We start from the raw sequence: 7,246 nt of genomic DNA, 5'->3' as shown, positions 1-7,246 counted from the left end.
AAGCCACTGACATTGGCACAAGGTAATAATTTAACTTTTTACCCACGGAATATTTGACATAGCATACTAGAGGTCAGATTGGACATTATATCATGGACATTCCTTGACTATTTAGCCAGTATATTCTTCTGGAGTGTACTTCCTGAATCATAGATCGATGGCTGAATGTTGAAAAGAGATTTTGCTGTCTGTATTTTGTAATAATAATAATAATAATAATAATAATGATAATAATAATAATAATAATACATTTTATTTACTTAAAGTTTTTGCAAAATCTGCAAAAACATAAGACCCTTCTTAAGTTGCTTCTTGGGGTAAAAAGTAGATGGAAAAACAAATTAAGGCATAAAGTAAAAGACCTATAAAAAACGTCTAAGCAAAAGCTTTGTTAAAAAGGTACGTTTTTAGTCCATTTTTAAAAGCATGATTGTGTTACTTTAATCTGAGTGTTAAAGGAGAACTTTTTTTTTTTCAACAAAGGTTATTTTTATTTAGTTTGTAATGATAATAATTAAAAGATGAGTGCTAAAAAAAATCATGTATTGCTTTCTATCGTTATAGTGATTTTAATGATTTTTAACTGGGGGGCATTCGATTCATTGGTAAATAGTCATGAACGCAGCCTCTGATTTCCGTGAAACTTTGTATGCACATCCCCACTAGGCCAAGGAAAAATGCCACCCTACATTTTTCAAATCAGCCTCATGGTGGCGCTGTAACAGGCAGATTCACGTTTTGGCCTTTACAGTTCAAGAGTTATAGGCCAAAACGTGTACTGCCTGTTACAGCGCCGTTTCGCGGAAATCGGAGGCTGCGTTCGTGACTATTTACCATCAAATGCCCCCGCCCCCCAGTTAAAAATCATTAAAATCGATAGAAATCGATACATGATTTTTTTTAACACTCATCTTTTAATTATTATCATTTCAAACTAATAAAATAACCCTTGTTGTAAAAAAAAACGAAGTTGTCCTTTAAAGGTCAATATTTACAGTTAAACTATCACTCAAGATTTTTTTGCTGTGTAGTATAGACACATAGCCTATCACTTATTAAAAGGATATTTCACTTCAGACACGCCCCCTTCCTATACAAACCCATTGTAACTTCAAACTCCATTTTAACCATGTCAGATTGAATGAAAACACCAGTCCTTTGGTTCTGGTGACTGATATCGTCCTTCTAATGCGTGAGGGGGCCGTGTTTTTTCAATTACCTTTTTCATTTATGTTTTATAATGTTTCTGAACAAACATTTAAATAAAATGAGTGAAAATCTAACATGGTTAAAATGGAGTTTGAAGTTACATGGGTTTGTATAGGAAGGGGGCGTGTCTGATAAAATGAATATCAAATATCTAAATACTGAATCAAGCAACTTAAAAACACAAAAAGCCTGAGTAGACGTTAAAATGACCCCAAACTGGTTTGCTCAGGGACACATAGACGGGATGGGGACGTGAACTGGGTGGGGACGTTCTGTGTCCCAGATGGCCTCTCTGTACCCATTCAGCTATGTGGCCGCCTGCCACCTAGGCTATTTTGAGGAATTTTTGCCTGTAATGACAGGCCCAAAATAGGGGCACCATTAAAAAGTAATAGATGGTATTGTGTGTGCTAGACAACATGGCCAATCGGATCCCATAAAACCCTTGTTGTGGTTACCAGGTGACCCTCCTATATATATATATTTCGGCCATTTGAAAACAGCAGATCTACAATGGCGATGCATTGTGAGCTTGTAGATATTTTCAAGAGATGTTTTATACATTTTGAACTTGTGAAATGGGACATTCTGCACAGTGAGTAGTACTTTTACTTTTGGTACTTTAACTACATTGCAGTATTGATCCTTTTACTTAATTAAACACGTGAGTTCTGGTTGTTTCAGCATGAATTCTGTAGGCTGCCATCACCTTCCTTAAATAATGGCCTATGTCGTTTCTTTTGGTAAACATTTTATTGCTGCCTAAATCATCTCTTCATGACACTGGCCATCGCCTATATATCCTTATTGAAAAGATCACGCTGTTACCACTCCAGTAGTATAATGGCCTCTATGCAGTGGTGGAAAGTAACTAAGTACATTTACTTAAGTACCGTACTTAAGTACAATTTTGAGGTATTTGTACTTTACTCGAGTATTTCCAATTTCCAGTACTATTACTTCTACTCTACTTCTACTTTTACCACTACATCTCGGATCCAAATATTGTACTTTTACTCCACTACAATTATTTGAAAACTTAGTTACTAGTTACTTTTCAGATATAAATTATTATATTATGAAACATACATTAACCACTTTAGCCCTATTTTATACGTAGGCTATTTGAAAATAGCCGATCTACAAGCTCACAACGCGTCACATCGCGACGCGTTGTGACTGTGAGCTTGTAGATCTGCTATTTTCAAACATTTTTGTACTTTTACTTTTGGTGGTAAATTTTGAACTTTGGACTTTTACTTGTAACAGAGTATTTCTATATTGCAGTATTGGTACTTTTACTTAAGTAAAGAATTTGAGTACTTTTTGTGTGGACTCTATGTCAAGAGTGTGACCTACAGTAGGCCATTTTATTTGGCGTAAGTCACAAAACAATTGTGACTTAGGCAAAATAGCCTAAGTTTGGAGTAAGTCACTTACTTGGCCAGGTTTACTGTTGCCTAAGTCAAAACACAAAAAAGTAATTTAATCCTCTGATGTTATATAATGGCAGACAGTGTTATTTGTATGTCAACAGTCATACATTGTTATAAATGTTTTGGGTGAAATTATTAAGAAATATATATTTGTTTTCTGTTTTCTGAAAAACATATTAGCAAGGTGACGCAATGTAAGCCTGAATCTCCTGAATGTCAGTTAACTTAAAGGAGTAGTTCACCTCCAAAATTTGAAAATAAGTCATTTTTTGGGTGAACTACTCCTTTAAGCCTTATTGGAAATGGAGGAAACGTGGATTTCTCATCAAAGCACCATTAAAAAAAAAAAAGTATAAATACTCTATTGTTGTAATACTACATCATCTTTCTTCAGTAAAACAAACAAAACACAACAGAACCAGATGTCAGAATAGGAAATAGAGCCTCTTTATTGCCAAGTGTGACCATGAGTTCATCATACAAGGAAATGACTTTGGCATATGGTGCCTCTGTGAAAGTCCAGCTGTAAAACTCTTTAACAATTGAGATTAACGACAAAGTAAATATGGACATAGCCTGTACAAGTCAAGAAAGAGTCACATCGACAGGACTTTGAAGAGCAGACATTTGAGAGGAGAGCAACAGGTGCTTATTGAGAAAGTGAGTCGTGGGTGGATTTGTGAATCGGACGTCATGTTCCCAAACATTTTTTACATTTTTAAACAAAGAGAAGGTTTATATGATGAAATTGTTAGGGTATAATAAGACATTGAATGGAATGTGTTAATATTTTTTATTTGACCTATTTAAGGGCTCCTGCTGACTCCTACTGTACGTACCTGACTCCTACCTGACTCCTGCTGACTCCTACCTGACTCCTACCTGACTCCTGGTGCACAGTGTAAGTAAGCTTTGGTTGAGAAGTGTGCATGGGGTCATGCCTATGTTCCCTCAGATTAGGGTTAGGGTTGCGGTTCGTGTTAGTTTTGAGGGCAGGGTTAGGGTTAGGGTTAGGCATATAGGACAATAGACTATGCACAGCAGCCATGTTATCACTTATTTCACAGGTGTTACCAATGATACTAATGAAGGCTCTGTTCCATTTAGTCTAGCACTGTGGTTTCCACGACCCCCACAACTCTGAGAGCGTACAAATGGAACCAAATGGACCCTTACGGGTCCATTTGGTTCCATTTGTACGCTTGGAAGCCCATGAGGGTCCCTGGACCCCAACTGTAGACCCACTGGTGTAGCAGAGTGTTTCCAGTGAGACAACATGCACAATATCAGCACCCTGACTCTGTTTGACTCTGTATCATTTACAGTAGCTCTGCTAGCCCCCAACAACTCACATCTGGCCATCAAAGACCACGGGACCTTTTTTATTGTGTAAAAAAGACATATTTAGCCACCACCCACTGTAAAAAAAAAAAGCTAAATTGCTAAAACTATAGAAAGCAGTAAATGAAAACATTTTTACACCCTTCTTTTATTTACTTTTATTACAAGCTAAAACATTAACCTTGGTTGTAAAAAAACAAAGTTGTCCTTTAAGCCATCACACGTTTAGCACTCACAACAGCAAATGACACTGATCATCTTCTACCGATCATCCACCTCAGACTCATGCCATCTGGACGAAGAAACAGACCTCTGAAATTGGAAGAAGATTGTTTTAGTAGGAGTTTTGTCCCTTCAGCCATAGCTGCACTGAACAAAGTGTCTCGTTGATATGATGGTTCTGTGCAGTGTAAAGTAATAATTTACTCAAGTGCTGTACTTAAGTACCATTTTGAGCTATTTTTACTTTACTGAAGTATTTTCAATTTTCAGTACTTTTACTTCTATTCCACTACATCTCAGAAACAAATATTGTACTTTTTTATATTATAAAACATACATTAACCACTTTAGCCCTATTTTACACTACCTAGGCTATTTTCAAACATTTTTGTACTTTTACTTTTGGTACTTTAAGTATATTTTGATGCCAATACTTTTGCATGTTTACACAAGTAACATTTTGAACACAGGCCTTTTACTTGTAACAGAGTAAGTAAAATATCTGAGTACTTCTTCACACCACTGCTTCTGTGCATGGGGACTTCATGTGTTTTTTCTGTTGGAACAGACTGTGAAGAGGAATAGGCTACATCCCTGAGGAGACAATAAAGACTATTATTAATATTAGTATACACTCCTGTGCATTTGGAATAGGGGAATTGTTTTTTTTTATACGTATAGACTTGTTAGATAATGAGCTTTGGGTGTGAGAGAGACCTGTACATGGGAAGGGCTTAAGAGAGTGCTTGGAACGGGTCCTGGTGGCATGCAGCTATACTGAGGAAGGCACTGCCAAGGCATTTTGGCCGCATGCACCAACAATGGGCAACATGTTGAATAAATAGAGAAACACATTTTTCCAGAGTGACGTGGGTCATTTTGAACTTTAATGGAGTCTTTTTGCCATGGAGTGATTCAGCACTGGATTTAATAAGAGATATATGTGGTCTCTGTCGGGTGGAAACCTTGTAAGTCCACATCAAAAGTAGCGACAACCTTAAAACGTGTCGCGCCGCGTTTGGAGCGTGTGGATGTGCTACTTTTGATACTTTTATGTGACGCTTAGTGTGATCAAGTAGGGCGTTAATTTATGAAAAAACACAAAAAGTTAAAATATGGAGATAAGAGGTTTCTGCCCGACAGCAACGATATATTTCTTGGTGGGTGCAGCACACTTGAACTCTGAAATACAAATGAAACAAGTTTCTGGATATATTTATATGGATGTGTATGTGGCAGTAGTGGCTCAGAGCCTCATGCCTGATGACCAAAAGCCTAATATCTCCCCTGGTACAAAGGGGAATTCCCCTTTTTTAGGTTAAGACTTTGACAGAGGCCAGTTTGGAATTGCAGCCTCCTGAAGGTGTCTCTTTAGGGCAGTTTTGAAAGTGAGTAGGATTTTACACTCCTTTACTCCTTTAGGTAGGGCATTCCACATTTTTTGTTGAATAGCATGAGAACGAGTTCATTCCCTTTGTTGAGCCAAATCTGGGTTGAACATGATCCGCGGAGCTGCCTCTGGTGTTGTGACCATGGACTTCATTTACATTTTGGAAGTATTTTGACAAATTCAGGGGGATCCCAATGTTGTGTCGTATCTTGCAAGTGGCCAAGAAGTAGCCTTGGTGGTGTTGTGATACCATGAGGAGCATGCATAATCGAAATGACCTTGTATGAGGGCCCCTGCAAGAATCTTCAAGGTATTCTTACCGACTAGAGAGGAGATCCTATACAAAAAGCGTGTTCTTTGGTTGACCTTTTTGACCACTCTTTCGGCCATTTTATCACCCTAGAGGTTTGCCTCCAAGATGTGTTTAATTTCCTCCTTTCTTGAGATAACATCATCACCCGCTTTGATTGGGAAGCTCTCAGCCTTGCTAAGGTTAGCACTAGACCTAAAGAGAATGGATGCAGTTTTTCCCAGGTGTAATGATAGTTTGTTGTCAGCGTTACTATTGTCACTGTTGTTTAGCACAGTACTCTGTGGGCCTCACAACATTGCATTTTGGCTTCTTCTTGTAACCTGTAACTATATGAGTATAGATAGTGACAAATATATTAAAAACCCTGATTCTTGAATCACTGTCCTTAACCGGGATGGCCACCAGAGGGAGTGGCGAGTTACTAAAAGTGGAGGGAGAGTAGGCTAATGTCAGAGAGAGAGAGAGAGAGAGAGAGAGAGAGAGAGAGAGAGAGAGAGAGAGAGAGAGAGAGAGAGAGAGAGAGAGAGAGAGAGAGAGAGAGAGAGAGAGAGAGAGAGAGAGAGAGAGAGAGAGAGAGAGAGAGAGAGAGAGAGAGAGAGAGAGAGAGAGAGAGAGAGAGAGGGGACAGTCAGCCTATAGACAGCAGTAGCAGACTATATCGCCACAGGGCGACCAGTATATAGTAGTTCAGTTAACCGTTCCGTTTATACCGGGGGATCCGATCCGATCCTTCGATCATAGGATCATAAAACGGTCGTATAATAACCGCCGCCACCCTGGTGACTGTCCTCCTCTCCACCCAGAACCACCACCACCACCCTGGTTCTCCTACTCCTCCACCACCACCCCGGACCACCGCGGACCACCGCGACACTCCGGCCACCAGCCAGCCAGGCTCAACCACCACGTCTCAGCCCTAGATAGGAGGAGGGCTGTGCTGTCTCCCGCGGTCTTTTCCCGGGAAATGATGATGACCATGGTGAGTGTTCTCTATAAGCCTGTTACTGGTGCAGCTGTCTACTGCAGGCCGACATGTATGTTATGTTATGTTCTCTCTGATCATGCGTGCGTGTGTGCGTGTGTACGTACGTGTGTGTGTGTGTGTGTGTGTGTGTGTGTGTGTGTGTGTGTGTGTGTGTGTGCGCGTGTGTGTGTGTGTGTGTGTGTGTGTGTGTGTGTGTGTGTGTGTGTGTGTGTGCGTGTGCGCGCGCGCGCGTGTGCACACACACAAACACATCGGCTTGGATGTTGTCGTGGTGGGATCCACTAGAAATCGCAACGGGCTGACATGACATTAGAAGTGATCCAGTAGCTCTCCGACACACTGCTTTCCCA

At 39.7% G+C, this 7,246-nt stretch overlaps 1 protein-coding gene across 1 annotated transcript in view; it reads left to right on the top strand.

Annotated features, from left to right (window-relative positions):
* Positions 1 to 6,607: 6,607 nt before the first annotated feature.
* Positions 6,608 to 7,246, top strand: part of adcy6a (adenylate cyclase 6a) — a 108,270-nt gene continuing 107,631 nt past the window's right edge. Inside the window, exon 1 of the mRNA XM_084069463.1 lies at positions 6,608 to 6,890. The gene's annotated coding sequence lies outside the window, so the exon portion shown is untranslated. The remainder of the gene's footprint in view (positions 6,891 to 7,246) is intronic.

The sequence above is a fragment of the Gymnoscopelus microlampas genome (genome assembly GCF_963454915.1).
Source record: "Gymnoscopelus microlampas genome assembly, chromosome: 10".
Lineage (NCBI taxonomy): Eukaryota > Metazoa > Chordata > Actinopteri > Myctophiformes > Myctophidae > Gymnoscopelus > Gymnoscopelus microlampas.
Note: the sequence above shows the minus strand (reverse complement) of the source record. Positions and strands in the feature narration are given on the sequence as shown.